The sequence below is a fragment of the Balaenoptera borealis genome, assembly GCF_965194805.1.
Source record: "Balaenoptera borealis genome assembly, chromosome: 16".
NCBI lineage: Eukaryota > Metazoa > Chordata > Mammalia > Artiodactyla > Balaenopteridae > Balaenoptera > Balaenoptera borealis.
In genome coordinates, this window is record NC_138872.1 from 40,102,633 (window position 1) to 40,124,057 (window position 21,425).

Genomic DNA, 21,425 nt, shown 5'->3' on the forward strand with positions numbered 1-21,425 from the left:
TTCCTGTAAAGCAGCCTGGAGTGTATCTGACTATTGAACCAGAGTCTAACATTAGTCTCCACTGGGGTAGGCTTTTTTGAGAGGGTTGTAATAGCTTTTAGCGGAAGCATTGTGTTGACATGGGTCAAGGTTCAATTCTTATAAGACTGAATTTGGGATCAGTCATGTGAGAGAAACATGTACCAGAAAGATCTGTAGAAGGATATTTACCTTAAGTGTTTACAAGAACAGTTGTTAGATTTTTATCTAGAAGAGAAAAATATTCCACAGTGGTTTGTTTTTTCTTAAGTAGCAGAAGATCATGACATGGGGAAGAGTGGTCAAAAGTGACAGGATGAATTGGGAGATTGGGATTGACATATATACACTACTATATATAAAATAGATGACTAATAAGGACCTGCTGTATACACAGGGAACTCTACTCAATACTCTGTAATGACCTATATGGGAAAAGAATCTAAAAAGAGTGGATATATGTATATGTATAACTGATTCACTTTGCTGTACAGCAGAAACTAACACAACACTGTAAATCAACTATACTCCAATACAATTTTTTTTTAAGTGACAGGATGAAGATAAGGAAGATCATATTAAGATGTTGTCAGAGGACAACCCCAGGTGTGATTTGATTTGAAGGAGAGGAGAGAAAGGGAAAGGGTGCTGAAGGACAGAAAATATATCCTATTCTGACACCTTGGGTGAAAGCTATCCACTTCTGCACTCAGCAACATCTGGAGAATTCCTAAGAACCCTCAGTTTCAAGTCTCCTGAGGGAGTGACATCCAGTAGACAGGAGGAAGTGACTTATGTCTTTTAAGTTGGGAAACAAGCCTAAAGACCATCACCTTGAACTTTCACTCTGTCAGTAATTTACAGTACAGGACCCTTTTCTACTCGAGGGTCAAGGGCCATTTTTCTCTGATGCTTTTTCAAAGGACCAGATATCCAGGTCTCAGATGACCCAGTGACTGCTTCAGTGGTTGTTTGAGAAATTGTTTGTACCTGCTGGTGATAAAGTCAGAAGTATTGTATGAGATCCCTGCGGTTATTACTCATGTCAGCTTATATTAGAGTAGAATCTAGAACTGGAAGTAATTCTCAAACTCATAAGGCAGCTTGTTATTAAAGCAAAAGGAGTTAGTTTCTGGGCAGTAGAAGGAATTGTTCTTACTGCCATCAAGGTTAATGGGAATACACTATTAGAAGTCTGAGGGTTTTTGAAAGCTTTAATCACCATAGTTTTAAAATTCCATTGATTTGTATTTTCCCTGAGGTTTACAGATGATATAATGGAGTTTCTGAATAAAAGGTAAAGCTTATAGAGTTCTTCATCATAGCACCAGTGAAATATGGGTCCCCATTAGTGCAGAGATAAGTTAGGATTCTCCAAGTCAAGGATGCAAAACCAAGCAATATTTTCTCCCTCATTGCTACTGCCATAGTTTTCCAGAAGGAAAACCTCAACCATGTCTATGTCTTACCTTACAGTTTCCTCGGTAATACCCTTATGAACTTGTGGATAATATCATAAAGCATTTTTATAAAATTCTAATTTTATTATGGCTTGTTATAACTTCAGGGAAGAGCAAAGCATCCCAATGTCTCTAATTCACCATCCTGCAGAGGTCAGGACAGCTCTGTTCCTAAAGCATTTCAAAGTCATAAACTACCCTAAAATCATACCTACTATCAGTATGACTACTGACATTATCTTTTGTCAGCTGACAAGTCTAGGTAAGGGCAGTTAATTCAGCCATCTGAAAATATTTTAATTTCTGGCCAAAGCTTACATTTCAAGGGCAAATTCAAGTTTCTAATAGCATATCCATCTCTGTAAAGTTTAGTTTTTCTTTTTAAGTATGAGCCATATAAAACCACGATAAAATCAGACTTACCTCACCTAGAAGGTCCATACTGATTGTAGATAGTTCCCAAACTAATGATAAGAAATTATTCGGTTCTCTTTCTTCAAGTAAAGAAAGGGACGGGGTTAGATTTAGAGTGATTCCCTTTGAAGGAAAAAACAGGGGCATGGCTACCGGACAGGTGTTGGTCCACTGACTCTTTAATACCAAATCTTTGTGAAGCATCCATGGGACACATGTTACTGGGCTGTGTTCCCCTGGCCTCCAAAACAGAAGAGGCTCAAAGCGGATACAAGACATCAACGTGTTTCACTGTCTTCAATATCTGAGAGAGAAACAGAAACGTGTGCCTCTACCGTTGGATCAAGATTATTAAATAACAAATTATAAAGGAGGAAAGTCGAGTTCTCAAGGAGCTCGGGTTTTGTGTCCATGGGAAGCACCCTCACACTATAATCGTTATGTACCTTCAGGGGTAAGCAGTAACCAACACCTGGTCCAGACCTCACGGGTGGCCTCTCAGGGTAGGTAACTAAGACTTCTCCTCTACTGCCCAAGTGCTTTGGTGCAGGCACAGGAGCCATCTTTAGCCAAGCCGGTGTACAGGATCCACCAAAGGCTGGGTGTATGCTCATGATGGTGTAGGATAGCGTAGTCATGGCTGACTGCTACTTGTGCTTCTCTGAGAACTGAGCTTCTTGTTAATCCTCTGTTGTTCTTGGTAATTGTACTGATTAGAATTCATAACTGTCTTGACTCAAATGTTGTCCCTTTAAAACTGCTGTACCTATACAACAAAGATGGAAAGCAATAAGAATTGGCTGATGGGAATTCACACTGTCAGTATGAGATTATGTCATTATTTCTGAAATCCTAAAGTTGCTCTTCTCATGAACTAAGCATTGACACATTCTAGTAAAAAGTGTGCATCTTTAAATTATTCCATGGACATGTTTTTGATATTGTAACCAATTTCAAATATAGCAATAAATTTAAATATATGTTTTGAGGACTAAATTTGTTTTGTTTTTTTTGTTTTTTCACTGTACTTTCGATAATTTTCTGATACTTGGGTTATTCCCCCCACCTCCCCTGCAACATTTTTTGAAGCCCCATGTGGGATTCTTATTAAAATATTATAATCTGGTAGTGTTAAAAATTACTTGGATTTCTCTTCAGATGTCATTTATATTCTCAGTCTGTTTTTGAGAAACTTCTTATCTTCTCTTTATAAAGACCAGATACGTCAGGAATAAAACAGCAGTAACTATGTGTGTCTTGAACTTTTCCGCTAAGACATATCCGTGCATCTTCCAGTGGCTGCTTTTTTTCCTCCTACAAGCAATGTCCCTTGTCTATCCTGGGCTCTGCTGTCTTCAGAGAGGTTCCTCTTGTGTCATCAGTTTCTGACTTGTCAAGGTTTCATGGCATTAGTTTCTTCTAGCGGTTGAAGAGTGACCAGCAAGACATCTTCTTCCCTTGAAGGCTGTTTGCCATCTAGGGGGCCAGAGACTTCACCAAGGTGAACTTGCCAGGACACAAGCCATGTTTCTGAGACCTTTCCTTCTAGCAGCTTCTGCAGGCTCTGCAAGAATTTACAAACAGCAGTGTCTTTGTGGTACACTTGCATACGGGTCCTTGGTAACCTATTTCTTCCTCAGCCCCATCTTCAAAATGACCTTTGACAGGACACAGTTCTTATCTGCATGGTGATCCAGGAAACTCAAATGACCATCCCATCATAGTCATTCAGACTTCGAAGCTTCTTATGTGTCCAGGTGGACAGGACACACAGGAGGGGATCAGCTAATAAGCCAAAGATGCTGAATGAAGGGGCTGGTGCCAGACAAAGTATCAGGGAATCCCAGTGCAGTGGGGAACCAAGAGAAGCTGAGGGAGAGCATGTGAATGAAGCTGTAGACCGTAGTCTTGATACCTGGGAGAGGATGCAGGCGTGAGGGGTCTTGGAAAGAGCACCACATGACGGAGGTCACGGTAAAAGGGGCTAAGAGGAGGAGCAGGAGCCAGCACACCATCCCTCCGTGTCCAGCCTCTCTCTGCTGGTCTCAGGCCATAGCAACCTGCCTCTTATCAGCCAATTGCCAGCCCTACTCCGGGTGGGTCACAGTGAGACCCTTGTGACCTCACATTCCCCCTCCTCCATGAGTGATTCCATCCCAGGAAGTTCCCTCCTGTTGCCCCTGCTGCAGAGAGCCCCACCCAGCAACAGTCATCTCCGTCTGCTTCCAGCTCTTGCCTCCCTCTCGCCATCTCTCCCCCATCTGTCCAGGGTGGAACTAGACATCCCAAGATTTCAGGAGCCAATATGGGGCTCATCTCCAGGACACGGGGTGAGCTGGGTCCGAGAAGTCAAGCAGAAGGGTTGCCCACAAGCACTGGGTGTGGGTCAAAGACTTGGGGCCACTCCGCAGCTCTGCCTTTGCCCTGCAGCATTTGACCCCACCCTTTTGAAGAGCCTTCCCTCACACTCTGCTGGGGTTTCCAAGACGACAGTAAACAAGCCTCAACTGCCTTGGCCACCCCTGCTGTGTCCACCCCACTCCCAGTCTTGCCGCTCAAGAGTTGACAACCCAGATGTGCAGATGTGATGAGCAGGTGCAGGGAGAAGAAGCAGAGACTCAAGCTGAGCAGCCCTGCCTTGGGGAGAAAGCCTGAGGGGCTTGGACATGGGGAGGGAATGCTCTGAGTTCTGAGGCTGGGAACCTGGGGATCAGGGTAGCAGTGATGTGGAGAACAGGAGATGTGGGTCTAAGGAGCTTAGACGGGGGTCCAGGGACAGAGGCATGGCAGAGGGAGCCGTGATGTTCCTGTGTCCCCAGGGGCCAGATCTAGGACCAGCCCAGGAAAGACATGGGAGAGGAGCAGAAGGGGTTCCATATATATAACAGGTTTTTGTTTGTGGGATTGTTTTATAATTGTTGTTAAGTCATGGAATTCGTCTGCAAACTAGATGACTCCTCTTAGCATCTAACTTGGGCTTTTGCCCTTCAATCTTATCTGCGATGGAAAGACGTGTTGAACTTCCTTGCAAGACAATATTAAGATCATTGAAATGCCCAGAGTATGACACAAATAAGCAAGACTGTCCAGTTCCATCCTTAAAGTCAGAATCAAATTGGTTACTTACCTTTCAGAAACACTGAGTTCATTCTAGGGTTCAAACATCCTCTACGTACATGGACCTTCACAGACATTAGCAGTTGCTTACGATCACCTTCCACATTATCACTTGCAAAAGAAAATAATCTTGAATTATTAGTCTTTATGGAATTCATAAGTTTTACTATTTTTCTAAGTACATTGTTGAGTTCAACTGGATTTTTCTTTTTACAACAAGACTCTTTCAATGAAGAAAATCGTACTTGATTTACAATCTGTCACAAACTCCTTAATCCGGATAATTATTGCAGAATAAGGCCCTACTGCATTCAACACTTATGCAGCCCCTGCCTAAATGACCTCACACCTTCAATAACACTTATTTAGGCATTATTTTCTTGCAAAAGATGGAGAACCTCTAGAGGTGATATTTAGTTCATTTTTGTAGCTTTTACACATCATAGTATGGCATATTGCACTGCACTTGGATTGCTTTCATCATTTATTAAATAGAGTTATACATGAGGCTATGTCATATTGTACTCATGATAAGTCATGATATTCTATATTCAAGAAGTCTTTTTACATGGCTGCCCTTCTTTGGGTTCAAATCCAGATGAAACTTTGTGTTGTTCTTGTATTATCTTGTGTCTTTTCCTGATGGGGACACAAGAAAAGACACAAGATAGGGGGTTGAATTCATCAGGAGCTCCGCTCAAAGCACAGGATAATCATTGATCCTTTCAAGTCTCTTTTCTTATTTTATTTATTTGTTCCAATTTGCCACCCCCTTTTCCCTAGCCTCCCCCAAAGGAAATCATTATATGTTTAATATGCCATTTATTTTGTATGAGTTCATTTAAAATGTATAGTGTTGTAACATGTGCATATGTTTTCATTTTAGTCAATGCTACTATGTTCTATCTCGTTTTGTTTCTTGCCCTTTTAGTCTTAACTTCCTCTAGACCAGCAGTCCCCAACCTTTTTGGCACCAGGGACCTGTTTCATGGAAGACAATTTTTCCACGGAAGGCAGTGGGGTGAGGTGGGGGATGGTTCGGGCGGTAATGTGAGCGATGGGGAGCGATGGGGAGCGGCAGATGAAACTTCACTCTCTTGCCCGCCACTCATCTCCTGCTGTGCGGCCCAGTTCCTAACAGGCCATAGACCGGTACGGGTCATGGCCCAGGGGTTGGGGACCCCAGCTCTAGACGACACCAAGAGCATGGGCCTGGCTGGTATATTCATGATCCTTTTTATTAAAAAATAAAAAAAGGATCTAACTAGATTAGTGGTCAGTTACCACTGCTGGCAGGCCAGTTTGAGCCCTGTGCCTTTTTATGAAAATAAACTTTTATTGGAACACAGCCATGCCCATTCATTTATGTACTGTCTGCAAATGTTTTCATGTTAAAATGGTCAAGTCTAGCAGTTGCTACAGAAATAATATATCCTTCAAAACTAATTATATTTACTATCTGACCCTTTACAGGAAGTTCACAGACCCCTGAACTGGAGGATCCATTACGATTCCCATATTTTCGTTTTCCAAAGTCTTCCTTTCTAACTGCCATTCTTACTGAGGAGGATTTAAGCTTACTGAGGAGGACAATCAATTCAACATTTACGTAACTGCAGGGATTTTCTGAAGGCAACTTTCCACTTCAGAAACCCCACTTGTGGTTACGTGATAGGTCTCAGCTCTGGCAGAGCCCATCATACATTGGAAGTGTTCCTTCAACTAGCTCCATGTTAACGTCTCTGGATCTTATGGATTAGAACATGGTGTCTAAGATTGCTTTTTAAATCAGTCCCTTAACTAATGCTGAATGGAAAGAGAAGGTGATCTCAGTAAGAACTGTTTCTCATTCTTTACTGTGGCCTTATATTAATTATGGGTGGTATTTTTTTGTCTGTATAGAGATTATTGTAAAGGCTTCAGGCAATGGGAAAAAAATATATAAAAGTACAGAAGACATAAACACTTGGGTATTAAAGTAGAGCTGGTGAGAGCCAAAAGCTCTTAGCATCAAACAAAGGTCTTTCAGATCACTATTCCTCCTCTCAGTGCACAATTACTCTTTTGTCTTTCTTTCCTGATTAGGGAGGATCTCTTATTGGGGTAGCTTAATAAAGACTCAATTGACAGGAGTTACAGTGTTGGGCATACAGTAGGCACTTAATAAGTGTCTGTTTGATGAATGAGTGGGCTGTGATGGGCGCTTTCAATTGAATCCCAGCCCTCTAGAAACGTTAAATGTTAAAGAAAATACTGCCATGGACATTTGGTGATGGACATTCAGACCACAACATAAAAAGAGTCCAGACATAAATGGACAATGAATTATGATAAAGACCTACACATTGCCCATGGGGAGGGAAGGCTGGGAAGTGTTGGGGGACACAACTATAAATGAAAACGACTAGTTTCACTGCAGTCTTATTCGCACTCAGTTGGTGTAATTAGCTTCAGGTAAATTGTCTTGCTATAATTAACCCTATGAGTGCCCATTAGTAAATACCTGCTCCATGAATTTTCATGGTGCATTTGGATTTCACTGGTCTTCAACTCCTTTGCAAGGATTCAAATTTAATCAAGACATCATTATATAAAACTTATATATTCAAGTCAAAGGGCCACCTTACTAAGTTAGCAAATACTATTTTTCCCAATAAATACACGAAAACCTGATTCATGAATATGGTATTTATTCTTTTTTCTTGCTATTTGTTGCTTTTTTATTTTGTTGACCAATATTTAATACTTGTTGAGAGACATAAAGGATGATACGACAAACACACATTTACATACAAACCACATAAACAAATGAAACACTTTCAATCCACTTGAAGCCCCTCAAGGTCTCATCCCTGATCACAGAACTCTTTCTCCCAACAAAATGTAGCAACTCTAGACTTGGGGGATTATTATTCCTATGAGTCTCTTTATACTTTTCTACATATATATTCATCCCTAAAAGCATGCAGGATTGTCTACACACATAACTGACATGCAACTGTTATCATAATTTAGGGGTTTTTTTTGTAAATCATTTTACTTCAATCAGTATTATATTTTTGAATTTTATCCATATTGGTACATGTAGCTGTTGTGTAATATTCCACTACATGAATATAGCATGATATTTCTATCCATTCCATTTTTTATTATTAGGTTCTTTCCAATTTTCTTTTGCTATTACAAACAATATTTTTGTGAACACTCATGTACATGTCTCCTGTGGGCATGTGCAAGAGTTTCTCTAGGGTGATATCTAATTATAATAACATTGATACTACTAAAAACAAAGTCTGCAACTTAGTAAGATCTAAAAATGTAACTTCTAAGTATTTTATATACATTGACTCATTTTATCCTCATATCAACCCTATGAGATAGATAATTATTACCCTTATTTTATGGATCAGAAAGCATAAGTGGATATGTGATATGCAAAACTTCAATTTCACCAGATATAGCAAACTATCCTTCAAAGCGTTATAACAACACTACTTCCCACTAGAGGTACATATAAGTTCCCATTGGTCTATATTCTTGAAGCACTTAATAATGTCAGGTTTTCAAAATTGGGTTTCAAAATTTTTTACAGAGATAAATGATATATATTCATGTGTTGTTTGTGACAGTAGCTCAGATGAGAGAGAGATCAGAGTAATTTTTGTCTTAGGAGTGTGGATAAGTAAAGAGATCACAGAGGTTTGGAGTTGAGAACACAGTAAAATGCCCCTAAGAGAGTCAAACATTGTTGATTGTCAGGCACATGCCCATCCAAAGGGTGGAGCCTATACCAGCGAAATCTTTGTTTTCTCAATGCTCATAACACTGTTGAACACTAAAGGGTAAGTCTGAACTAAAAATCAGAGTGTAGAAAGTCTTGTCTCTAACTTTCAATTCTTGTTCAGCCTGGACATTACAACTTTATGATGAATAATGAGGCCTAAACACCTCCACATTCTCTTTTTAGTTGTGAATGATTTGAATAACATGAAGAAAATCAGTACCTTTTTTTAAACCAAAAATGTTTCCTTTTTTACAGAATTGATTCACTTTTCTTACATCTCCTACAAAAGAAAAGAATGTTAGTTATGTATGTTGGATTGATGGAGAGCTCTACTCAAATTATGAACACAAGAAGATTAAGGAGCTTTAAAACTGTGGTCAAAGTAGATAAAAATAAAACTTTCCAGTTCATGGAGGTTGTGGGAAATGCCGTCTTCAACAAACACACTTATATTAACACTTCAAGCACCCAGGGACCTTCAAGTCCCACCGAATGGAAAATTCCCACGGTGTGGGAAGTGGGCTTCTCACCACAGGGACTGACGAGTCCCTCTTCAGCAAAGGGTCCCTCTGTGCTCAGCAGATTTTAGAAACCCTAGCATTTTTGTCAGGGACCTATGCAAACACACTCAACTGAGGAAAGTGTAAGACTTGTTTTGCAAAGGAACAAAATTCAGGCTATAAAAATTTAGAAGATGCTCACAGCAGCAAAACACACTATATTTTAGTCACATATCCTATGTTTTTATGGTCAACTTCTTTCCCTACAGAAAAATTAGAGGTGCTACCACCTCTGTAAAACCTTAGCCCCTAATCCTCAGAGAGCATTTCAGAACTCTGAGAATTCTGATTCCATATTGAATTGTACAGAAGAAGATTTATGGAGCCATGAACCACCGCTTCTGTTTCTGCTGTTCCAGAGAAAAGAGTTACAGTAACAACAGAAGTTTCTTCCTTTTATTTTTCGGTTCCACCCTTTCAGAAAAGGTCTCTGAGTTCTTCAAACATCAACCTGGATTATCTAGAAGAAACAAATGAGAGAAAAAATTCTCTTCCTGGCCTTTCAGTTATAAAGAGAAGTCCAGGTTTAGTGTCACTGCTATTGACCAAATCCCTGGCCTCAGGGATAGAATGTCTTCTTTTCCTCTTGCATGGAACAAAGAAAAAATATTTCATGGTAGACTCTTGGGGATGGAGGGTTCGGTTTCCAAGTGATGTAGTGATTATAAGCCAGTCCTTATTCTCACATAAAACTATTTGATAGCAGACATTCAAATTGAAGATTAAAAAAAAAGTGGTTCATTTTTAAAAAATACTACTCTTCATCTCTGTCTTGATTAAGCCATAGTGTGTCTGCTCTCCATAAGATCTGTGTCTGAGCTCTCTTAAGGTATCTGAGATGTCAAACTGTAACACGTGACTCTTGGAGAGCCCGTCCCACTAAAGAATATTCTAATTAGCAAGACTTCAGCTCATGATGTACTTAGAAACCAATGTTTTTTGTTTTTTTTTTTTTAATTTAACTTAGTACTTAGAAAAAAAAGACTTTGCAAGACTTGTTGTCATCCGAGAGTGAGTATGTTTGTTCTGTGACAGGTTTCTGGATGAGTCATCTGATATTTGTTTTATTTTTTTAATTAATTTTTATTGGAGTATAGTTGATTTACAATGTTGTGTTAGTTTCTACTGTACGGCAAAGTGAATCAGTTATACATACATATATATATATATATATCTCCACTCTTTTTTAGATTCTATTCCCATGTAGGTCATTACAGGGCATTGAGTAGAGTTCCCTATGCTATATAGCAGGTTCTTATAAGTTATCTATTTTATATATAGTAGTGTGTGTATGTCAATCCCAATCTCCCAATTTATCCCTCCCCCCCATTTCCCTGGTAACCATAAATTTGTTTTCTACATCTGTTACTCTATTTCTATTTTATAAATAGGTTCATTTACACCATTTTTTTTAGATTCCACATATAAGCGATATCATATGATATTTGTCTTTCTCCGTCTGACTTACTTCACTCAGTATGACAATCTCTAGGTCCATTCATGTCACTGCAAATGGCATTATTTCATTCTTTGCTATGACTGATTAATATTCCATTGTATATATGTACCACATCTTCTTTATTCATTCCTCCCTCGATGGACATTTAGGTTGCTTACATGTCCTGGATATTGTAAATAGTGCGGCAATGAACATTGGGGTACATGTATATTTTTGAATTACGGTTTTCTCTGGATATATGCCTAGTAGTGGGAATGCTGGATCATACGGTAGCTCTATTTTTGGTGTTTCTAAGGAACCTCCATACTGTTCTCCATAGTGGCTGTATCAATTTACATTCCCACCAACAGTGTAGGAGGGTACCCTTTTCTCCACACCCTCTCCAGCATTTGTTGTTTGTAGAGTTTTTGATGATGGCCATTCTGACTGGTGTGAGGTGATACCTCATTGTAGTTTTGATTTGCATTTCTCTAATAATTAGTGATGTTGAGCATCTTTTCATGTGCCTCTTGGCCATCTCTCTGATACTTTTTTTTATAGTGGGGTGGGAAGTTGAGGTCCAAGGGAAAACAAAAGATTAGGGAAAGAATGTGGAGGAATAAAAGGAAGGTAAAGAAAGGGGGAAAGGCTGAACAGGAGAGCCAGAAGAATCACACAGTAGAATGAATCCCACTGTTAAATGATCTCTTCCTTCCCTGATAGATCAGCACATTCAGAAATCTATTTACCTTAACAAAACATGCATCTTTGTTACCTTTTACACATTCTAGTTATTTCTTTGGGGTTATGGTGAGCTCCAAAAACAATCAGCATTTTGGGGAGGAGAAGCAACCTAAATGGTATTAAACAATAATGATGAATTTTAGAAAGTATGCTAGTGAATACGTACATGTATCTACAAAAATAAAGCAATACCTCATTCTCAGCTCAGTCATACAAACTTTGATCCTTGGTCTGGAGTCTGGACAATAGGGGAAAAAAATACAATGAGGCAATAATTCAAGAGATAAAAATTGGAGCCAATATTATTTGTCATTGTCTTGGTTTGGGATCTTCCAGAGGTGGACAATAAGACAGGAATTTGAAGCAATTAGTGCATCTGGGAGGTGAAGGAAACATGGGTAGGACAATGGGGAAGTGGGACAGAGAAGGGAAGTAACCCTATAATGATATCAGGCCAGTTATCGCTGGAGTAACTGCCGTTCAGTCCCATTGAAGAGCTCTGGAAGTAGAACATATGCTTCAGTGTCTTCTCTCTCCAAGGGCAAGGGAGCTGGGACACTGACTGAGTGCTGCTTCCAGCACCTTCCATGGGCAGGCAGAGCCAGCCTCACTGACTAGAGAAAGCCCCCCTTGTACAATGACACAAAAGCTGGGGGTTGGAATCTGTGGTGGGAGAGAGTGAATTGTATGGGCACCAACAGTGTCAGGGCTGAATGGAAAGAAAGGATTGTCTATCGTACTCCTACTTTGTATCAGACCCAGCAGTTGACTTCCACAGAACACAAGCTGTTTTACAGATACATCGCTTTGAGTGACAGATTATTAAGCATCATTAATCAGGGGCCAACTGAGTGTTAACGTTGCCAGCGCTGCTTCCTTTAGACCTTCTAGCGAGGTACCAAAGCACCGGAAGTACGAGATTATCGTGGAGGTTCTGTCTTTCTTGTCTCGAGACAGATCTGTAATCACCCAGAGATGTCCCGTGAGTGCAGTCTCCATGTCCTTTATTCTCATGAGACTCTGAGAATAAGGATTATCTCACTGGTGAGGAAGCAGCCTGAGAGATTATGTCCTTCACCTTACGACTGCTAAGAGCTATGGACTTGACCCACTCTCTTCTTTCTCTTTTCTCTTTTCCACTAGACCTTGCTGTACTATAAGACTAATGCCAGTTTGGGGAAGATTTTAGTTAAAGTTCATTTAAGATCACTAAGGGCATTGGAAAGTATGTGATAGTTCCAAAAATATATCAAAATAACAATGAAATATAAGAAATGAGTTTCAACTACTAACACATATGATAGAACAGGCATCATATGTGGGCTTCACAGATACTGCATTTTATACAAATCGAAGGTTTACAGCAACCCTGCATCGAGCAAGTCTGTCAGCACCATTTTTCCAACAGAATTTCTTACTTCATGTCTCTGGGTCACATTTAGGTAATTCTCGCAATATTTCAAACTCTTTTCATTATAATTATTATATTTGTTTCAGTGACGTATGATGAGTGATCTTTGATGTTACTATCGCAAAAAGTTAAAGACTTGCTCAAGACTCAGATGACGGTTAGCATTTTTTAGTATAGTTTGAATTAAGGTACGTACATTGTTTTTTAGGCGTTATGCTATTTCACACTTAATAGATGACAGTATGGTGTAAACATAACTTTTGTATGCACTGAGAAACCAAAAAACTGATGTGACTCACTTTCTTGCAGTGGTCTGGAATCGAACCTGCATTATCTCTGAGGTATGCTTGTATGCAGATATAATGATGACTAAATCTCTTTTTCAATTTCTGTCTCCTGAAATTGATCCTATTTAACTTACTACTCTGGAGAGTATTAAATGTAGAACTAGCCTGAGATTTTCCTTACAGCCACTATTTGGGGAGCCTTCCAGGTTCGTGGACTTTGACCCACTTTCATTAGCAAAAGCACATGAAATGAATTCACACATTACTTGCAGTGCATTCAAATGTATGGGGAAATGTGGCATCTTTATTTCCCTAAAATTGACTTATTGCTTCTCACAAGTGCCACCTGCTGGGCTGTATGTGCGCTTGTGATTGTGCATGGAAGTTCAGAGGCACTAGAATTTTCAAGCAAACTTTTTTGTTGAAGAATAACATACATCAAAAAATATGCAAATATTTTAAGTGTACAGCTGCATAGATTTTTCAAAGAGTAAACACACTTATGTAGTGAACACCCAGATCAAGAAATAGAACATTACCAGTACCCCAAAACCACCTGCCTCATGCCACCTCCCTGTTACTAAACCTGGGGGTGGGGGGGTAATTGATATAATTCAATCTGGTAACCCCAATCTGTTTCAATATTTTAAGCTGTGCATAAAATTGTCCATTATGTAAAATGCTCAATCTGTCACATTGCACCCCTTTCTCCCTTCTCTGTGCTCAGCAAGAGAGCATCTAAAGGAGATTGTGGGACAGAAGTGTCCTCATGATTTGAAGGCAGGAGGGTCTCAGATCTGCATTCCACACTGGTTCTGGGACAAGAGTCAATGCTCACCCTGCTGTCATCAGCTGCTGGCATCTGTCACTCATGTGCCCCTGCAAACTGGGCCCCCATTAGCACATCAGCTCTGGATGGCGCTGTGAATCCCTTCCGGTATATGGTCATGATCTTGGCCCAAACTGTTCCAACATCGTGCTTCTTTCTCCATCACAGTGACCTTCACGCAAGAGCCTTGACCTTGCACCCAGTTTTCTCTATTTCTCCTCTGAAGGGGGTTGTGGGAGCTTCTCAGTCCCATCCATACTACATAGGAACTGAGGACAGCTTAGGGATACCCAGTTTCAAGCCCTTTCCTAGTGCCTAAGTACATTTCACTGCCTTCAACACGGTGAAATTATCTTCTCCAGGGTCATAAATGGGAACTTGGTCTTGAAAGCGCTATCAAACACACGTCTGATCCCCTGTCTCCCCACTGTGTCAGCCTTCAGCCCCTGCAGGAGCACCATTGCCCACTGCCAGGTTGGAAGTGGCCACATGCAGTGCTTTTCTTAGAGGCCTGCAGATTCTACCCAGCGTGCCCAGGGAAGCAGGCCACAGCCGCAACATTCTTGGGCTACCCCAAACCTATCCATAGGCCTGAACTTTAAAAAAGCCAGCCACATTACTAAGAATGAGAACTTCAAAACCTGATATGTTCTCTTCATGTCCTTACCTCCCTCTCTTTAAAGCAAACTTTGAGTATTTAAAGCAACAATCTTCAGGCTTTTCTTTCTTCGATATTACATCCTATCCAGGGCAGTAACCTTCCCACTGGGCTTTTCTTTCCTCTACTGTCTACCCATTCACCCCCTCCTAGTGGTCACAGATGGAAGGGGTACAGAAGAAACTCTATTATCCGAGCCTCCAGGTCCAAATCTTGATCTGTTCAGTGGTACTTAACAGGAGTTTTAGAAGATTCTTTCTCCATAATAAAGACTGATTCTCTAGACTGCTATTTAAAAACAACAGCAACAATCATTTTATGTATCAGATTATCTTCTGTTCTCTTTCAATTTCTGCTATAACAATTCTCATCTCTCCCCATCCTCCCAAACCCTCACTTTACCCATCTGCCCAAGGTGACAGGGTACTTCAGGTGACTACGAGAAGGCCATATATACAGAATCATAAAATAGAAAAGCACATTCATATATTTCAAAATGTTAATTCTAACATACTGAAATGAATTAATGTAAAATACATGAAGAGTAATTTTAGCATTTCCCCCAGTAGCCCTGCACTAACACAGAATCATACACTGTAACTAAAGAACTCTAATTTATCAGCTTCAGAAGTATTGAGTTAGCGAGACTTGAAAATAAAACTTAATGCATATCTGTGTTTATATAACCCTTTATTGTTCACAAGATGCTTTCACATAAATTATCTCATTTTATCCTTACCCAATGAAGGATGTTTTACTGTCCTCATCTGGAGGCCTAGGGAAGTAAAACTCTGCCATCAGCATATAGTGATATAGTGAGATTTTAAAAAAAAAAACAAAAAAACTTCTATATTAAAATACATGTAGCTCTGAAGATAACAGTTTAAATTAGGGACCAGGATAGACTCACTTGGTTTTGAGAAGAACCATCTTTCTGAACCACTTTTGTCATGAAATGTGTAACAAACAGGGGCCCATTATTCTTTGGGAAACTGAACATCAGTAATGTAATCAAAGTGCTTCAAAATGAGATGGTAGGTGCCCTGTTTAAATATGTGATCAGCACGGCTGTGGGCAGGTACATGATTGCAGAGCTTAGTGTGATGTGGTTTCACGCTTTGCTTGGCCAGACAAGGACCAGAGGCCGTGCTCGGGCTCTTCCGTTCTGCAGGACACTAAAACTTTGTGCTTTTCTTGGGACAAAGCACAAGGACATAGCATCAGGCCAGGAGATATGGCCAGTAGAGCAATCAAAGGGAAACTGCAGCTAATGAATTCTAGGAAAATATATAGAATTTAAAATTTTCCCTTTGGGCATAGTAGTTCCTATATGTTATCCTCAAGTGTCAGGAGAGTCTGTCTGATTCACAGCCCTTTTTTAACTTATGATTGGAAGGATCATCCTTGTCCACATTCTTTGACAGAACAGACTTGAGAGAATAACTACAGCATGGAAAGGGGATCAGAGACCCGCAGAAGGAGACAGTGGGAACTGAGCCTGGAGCCTGAGGTGTGAGGGGCACAGGTGGGCTTGAAGAACTTTCTAGCACTCCTCTGGGGTTCTCAGAAATACCTTCCAGCACCCACGGGGGGCTCAGGTCAGGGCCCACTGAACAGTAAAGGAGGACCTCCCATATACTGGAAATTAACTGGATGCAGAATTAGTCATATTTGGAGGTAACTTTAACCTGTGCCATTTGGATTAGCCAAAAATCAATTATAGCTAAATATTATATTAGCTTTCTCCTGGATATCCTTTAAATCCTATTAAAGAATAGCGTCACACAATCCGAAAAAATTAAATGGTCTTTATTATTTTCCATTCTCAGGGCGCCTCTGTTCCCACCCGTTCGCCAGTCTGCGGGAGTCGTTTCTTAGTGACGCGCCTGTTTCCTGGTCAACCACCAGGTGTCAGTCCAAGCTCAGCCCTCTCGGCATTTTCCTGGCCCACGGAATAAAGCTTCTTTATTTTCTTTCTGTCCAGGAGGAACTTAGAGATCCTCAAGACCCTCAGGGTGAGGTACAGCGACCACAGAGGCCACTGGGCGCTCTTCCTGGGTGAGACCCATGGCCTTCGTGGCTCTGAGCAGATGAAGCATCTCTGGATCACGGGCACTAAGTAAACCACCACCGTTCCCCTGAACTCTGAGCACTTCAAAGGGCCTCCGCTCTCCGCAGTTTGCAGCCTCCGGAGGAGCCGCCCTTCCTTCCCGCCACCCCCAACCGCGGGTCCCGAGCCCTGAGGCCACTGGGCTGGGCGAGCGCATCCGCCCCGCTTCCTGCGCAGGAACGGGACCCGCTGTCCTGACCCGCGGGGAGGACGCCGCGCACCTGCCTCCCAACAGGTGCGCGGAGGCGACTCCTGGCCGGGCTCAGCATCTACGCGATGCGCTCGCAGATGAAAAAGGCTTTCCCTCTTGTAGCCCATCCTCCCACAGGTGTCCGCAGGACTTTCCCTGTGGGTGCGAGATGCCTCCAGGAGCTCCTAGAATCAGGTTCTTGCCACACCACAGAGAAGGCAAAAAAAGGGGCGGAGGGCTGCTTTTTTTTGTTTTTTCCCCCTTGTGGATTTTTGTGAGGGCGGAAATAACCTCTTCGAGACGTGTCCCAGCTGACATAGGCTTTCAACTCGCTCCTGGGTCAGTCTATCCCTGGAAAGGTCACCAGTCAGAGGAGCTGGGACACCATGATGGGTATAGATGGGTTAGACCCATTTCCCATAGCAGGACACTGCCCCAGACTCCCAAACGGGGCTCTGTAACCAAGACTGTTGTGGAGGCAGTTAGCAGAATCTGCTTCACCAGGTAAAAAACTGATCCAAAACAAACAAAAAGACCTACCGAAAATTCACAGGAGAATACACTCTCTTCTCAGTAAGTAATTTAAAAGTGTGTATACTGTGTGGGTAACTTATAGTGAAACATTTTTTAAATTCTGTGTACCTCTATTGACTACTCGCAAGGTTGATTTGTGAGAATTTCATTATTTGGAATGCATTTTTTGTCCAGTTCATTAAATCTCAACTTGGGGGGGTAAAAACAAGGAAAGGTGTTTTCTATTTCCCACACTACTATTTTGCTTGGAACTCTGCTGGATCTCTTTGTCTAGTCCCTTAGGTACATCTTGGGCAGATCCCATGACTTTCTAGTCACTTTCAATTACCAAGATTATATTCATTTAAAATTTTTATCTAAATATCTAATTATGTGGTATGAATAATACCACAGTGGAATAATACTCAGCCATAAAAAGAATGAAATCATGCCATTTGCAGCAACATGGATGGAACTAGAGATTACTGAGTGAAGTAAGTCAGACAGAGAAAGACAAATATCATATTTTTTAGATTCCACATATAAGTATCACTTATATGTGGAATCTAAAAAATAATACAAACGAATTTATTTACAAAACAGAAACAGACTCAGACATAGAAAACAAACTTATGGTTACCAAAAGTGAAAGGGGGGGAGGGATGAATTGGGAGTATGGGATTAATAGATACACACCACTATATATATAAAATAAACAACAAGGATTTACTATACAATGCAGGGAACTATATTCAATATCTTGTAATAACCTATAATGGAAAAGAATCTGAAATATATATATATATATATATATATATATACTTTGCTGTACACCAGAAAGTAACATGACATTGTAAGTTAACTATACTTCAATTAAAATATATAAATGTATACATAACATATCTATATATCTATATCTATATCTATATCTATATCTAGCCTCTCTCCCTTTCTCCAAGCAAAGGCCCCAACTTCAGAATGAATGAGACCGTGGTCCTCTCTTTCCTTTCTTCTACTCCTGCACCTTGGAGTTGGTAATGGGAAGACACAGTTGACCTCTGGGATCGCCCTTGGTCCTCTTCTAACCTCAAGCTACTCTGGTGTTGGGTGAGGAGGAAGGGATCAGGGAAAATAGTAAAAGCCTTTTTCCCAGGTACGTTTGTCATTGTTTCTCTGTGGTGGCTGCTGCTTCTGAGCTACCACCGACTGGCCACCAAACACTCCAAGAGAAAGAGACTTTCAAACGCTGGCCCTCTCACAGATTTCATGCATGACATTTTTCAAAGGCCTTATTGGAGTCTCCTTACTACACTGTTTGCTGATGTGTACCTCACTTCAACTCCTTTCCACTTTCCCTTATCTTGCTTTCCTGGTGGAAAATCCTGCACACTCGTTCCTGGTAGACAGACTTTGCTTTATTTTATTTTATTTTATTTTATTTTATTTTATTTTATTTTATTGGAGTACAGTTGATTTACAATGTTGTGTTAGTTTCAGGTGTATAACAAAGTGAATCAGTTATACATATACATATATCCACCCTTTTTAAGATATTTTTCCCATATAGGCCATTACAGAGTATTGAGTAGAGTTCCCTATGATATACAGTAGGCCCTTATTAGTTAGCTATTTTATATATAGTATTGTGTATATGTCAATCCCAATCTCCCAATTTATCCCTCCCCTCTCCTTACTCCCTGGTAATCATAAGCTTGTTTTCTACATCTGTAACTCTATTTCTGTTTCGTAGATAAGTTCATTTGTATCCCTTTTTTTTAGATTCCACAAATAAGCAATATCATATGAACAGCCATCTTCAGTGGAGAATTAATCAGACGACACAAAACTGGCTCTTCTCTGTGATGCCAACGTAGGCAACTCTGCGTTCCAACTATGGGTGTGCAAACATCTCCACCATCGGTCCTTGCTCTCTCTCCTGCGCCTTGCCTCTTCTCTCCATCTTCAGTTAGGCTGGGACTGATGGGCAAGCCTGCTTGCCTGGGGAGATGTCCATCTGGGGAAGAGATCCAGCCTTTCCCCTCTGCAGGCATCCGCCCTCCTTATGAGCAATTTTCTTAGAAATCCCATCACTTGGCTTTGGAGATCGGAAAGCATCACTGTCATGAACAAGTGCTTCACCAGACTGACACCCACACTTCTTATGAATGCCCCACTTCTCCCAGTGCTTCTTTAGTGGGCTAGGAAGGGGCACTGGCTGACTGTGATGGATAGTAGGGATGATGTGTCTCCTCGTGGGAAACCTGGAGCAGGGCCTGGTCCCAGCGGTTTTTAAGAAGGTGGGTGTGTAATACCAAAGTGTAATACCTCACTTAGTCCTTAGGTATGCTGTATTAAAGAAAAGACAATAACTCTAACATGTTTTGAGTATTTACTTCGTTTCATCTAATTGTCACAAGAAGACAACAAAGTAATATGATTCTCACTTGATAAGTGAGGAAAATTTAAGCTCTAAGTATTCAGTGACTTTCTCACACTCTTACAGCTGGTAAATGGGATAGAAACACAGGTCTGCCTGATCCCACAGCCCATACTTTTGTCACTTCTGTTTTTTATGCAAATAGTATCTGATAAGTGGGTCTGATAACCTCTCTGAGTAACTAGTTTTAAATAAGCTGACATCAAAATAAAATTAAATTAAAAGGGAATGTCCACCACTGGTCATAAACAGCATTCACCATTTTCATTACAACTCACTCAGCTTACTCATTCCTTCATTTAAGGTGAATGGATAAAGAAGATGTGGTATGTATATAAACATAATGGAATACTGTTCAGCCACAAAAAAAGATTGAAATTTTGCTATTTGCAGCAACAAGGATGGACTTGGAGGGCATTATGCTAAATGAAATAAGTAAGACAGAGAAAGACAAATATGTATGATATCACTTATATGTGGAATCTAAAAAAATACAATAAACTAGTGAATATAACAAAAATAAGCCGACTCAAAGATATTACAGAACAAACTAGTGGTTACCAGTGGGGAGAGAGAAGTAGGGATTGACAATATAGGGGTGGGGGATTAAGAAGTACAAACTATTAGGTATGAAATAAGCTACAAGAATATATTGTATAGCACAAGGAATACAGTAAATATTTTATAATAACTATAAATGGAGTACAACCTTTAAAAACTGGAATCACTATATGGTACACCTGTAAATTATATAATATTATACATCAACTATATTTCAATTTAAATGTCAAAAAATTTTAAAAGAGTAATTGAGGGCTTACTGTGAGAAGAAATGGAATGTAATATGTTCTCACCTTCAAACTAGCTTGCAACTAGTAAAGGACCTAAAGGCATAGAGAAAATGACTTAATAAAAGTTGAAAGATCCTAGAACAAAGTTAAACATCAAATTCTAATGGGATTCTGAAGTTCAATTTCATGTTTGGGAGAGTGGATGTCTTAGAAAGTTACAATCTGAGTTGAGTCCTAGGGAATGGACAGACTGTGGAGATAAGAGATGTCAGGGAAATCTTGAGCATGGAAAACAGACAGCATGAAAAAAGCAGAGAGGCCAGAAATCTTTCAGCATGTTTGGAGACAGCTGGTTTGGCTGGAATGTAAGCTGTGTAGAATTTATGTATTCGAGATTGGGAGATAAAATCAGAAACTTAAGTAAGGGTCAGATCACAGAGAACCTTCACTTGTCAGGCTGAGGTTGTGACTAGGATACCATTCAAAGAATTTGAGCTGAGTATTATTTCACTGGAGTTGAGCCTGAGGGGAGTGAGCCTTGGAGAAGCATGTAGGATCCATTAGAGTGAGAGAAACTGAAAAAGTAAAAATAAAAGGTAGAACAACCAGGAAACCATTACAATTATCATGGGATGCATTATAAGAGAAAGTATTGACAAGGATG

The 21,425-nt window shown here is 40.3% G+C and overlaps 1 long non-coding RNA gene across 1 annotated transcript in view; it reads left to right on the forward strand.

Annotated features, from left to right (window-relative positions):
- The window catches only part of LOC309612918, a 98,555-nt gene that overhangs the window by 38,629 nt on the left and 38,501 nt on the right, over positions 1 to 21,425 (forward strand). The window lies entirely within an intron of this gene.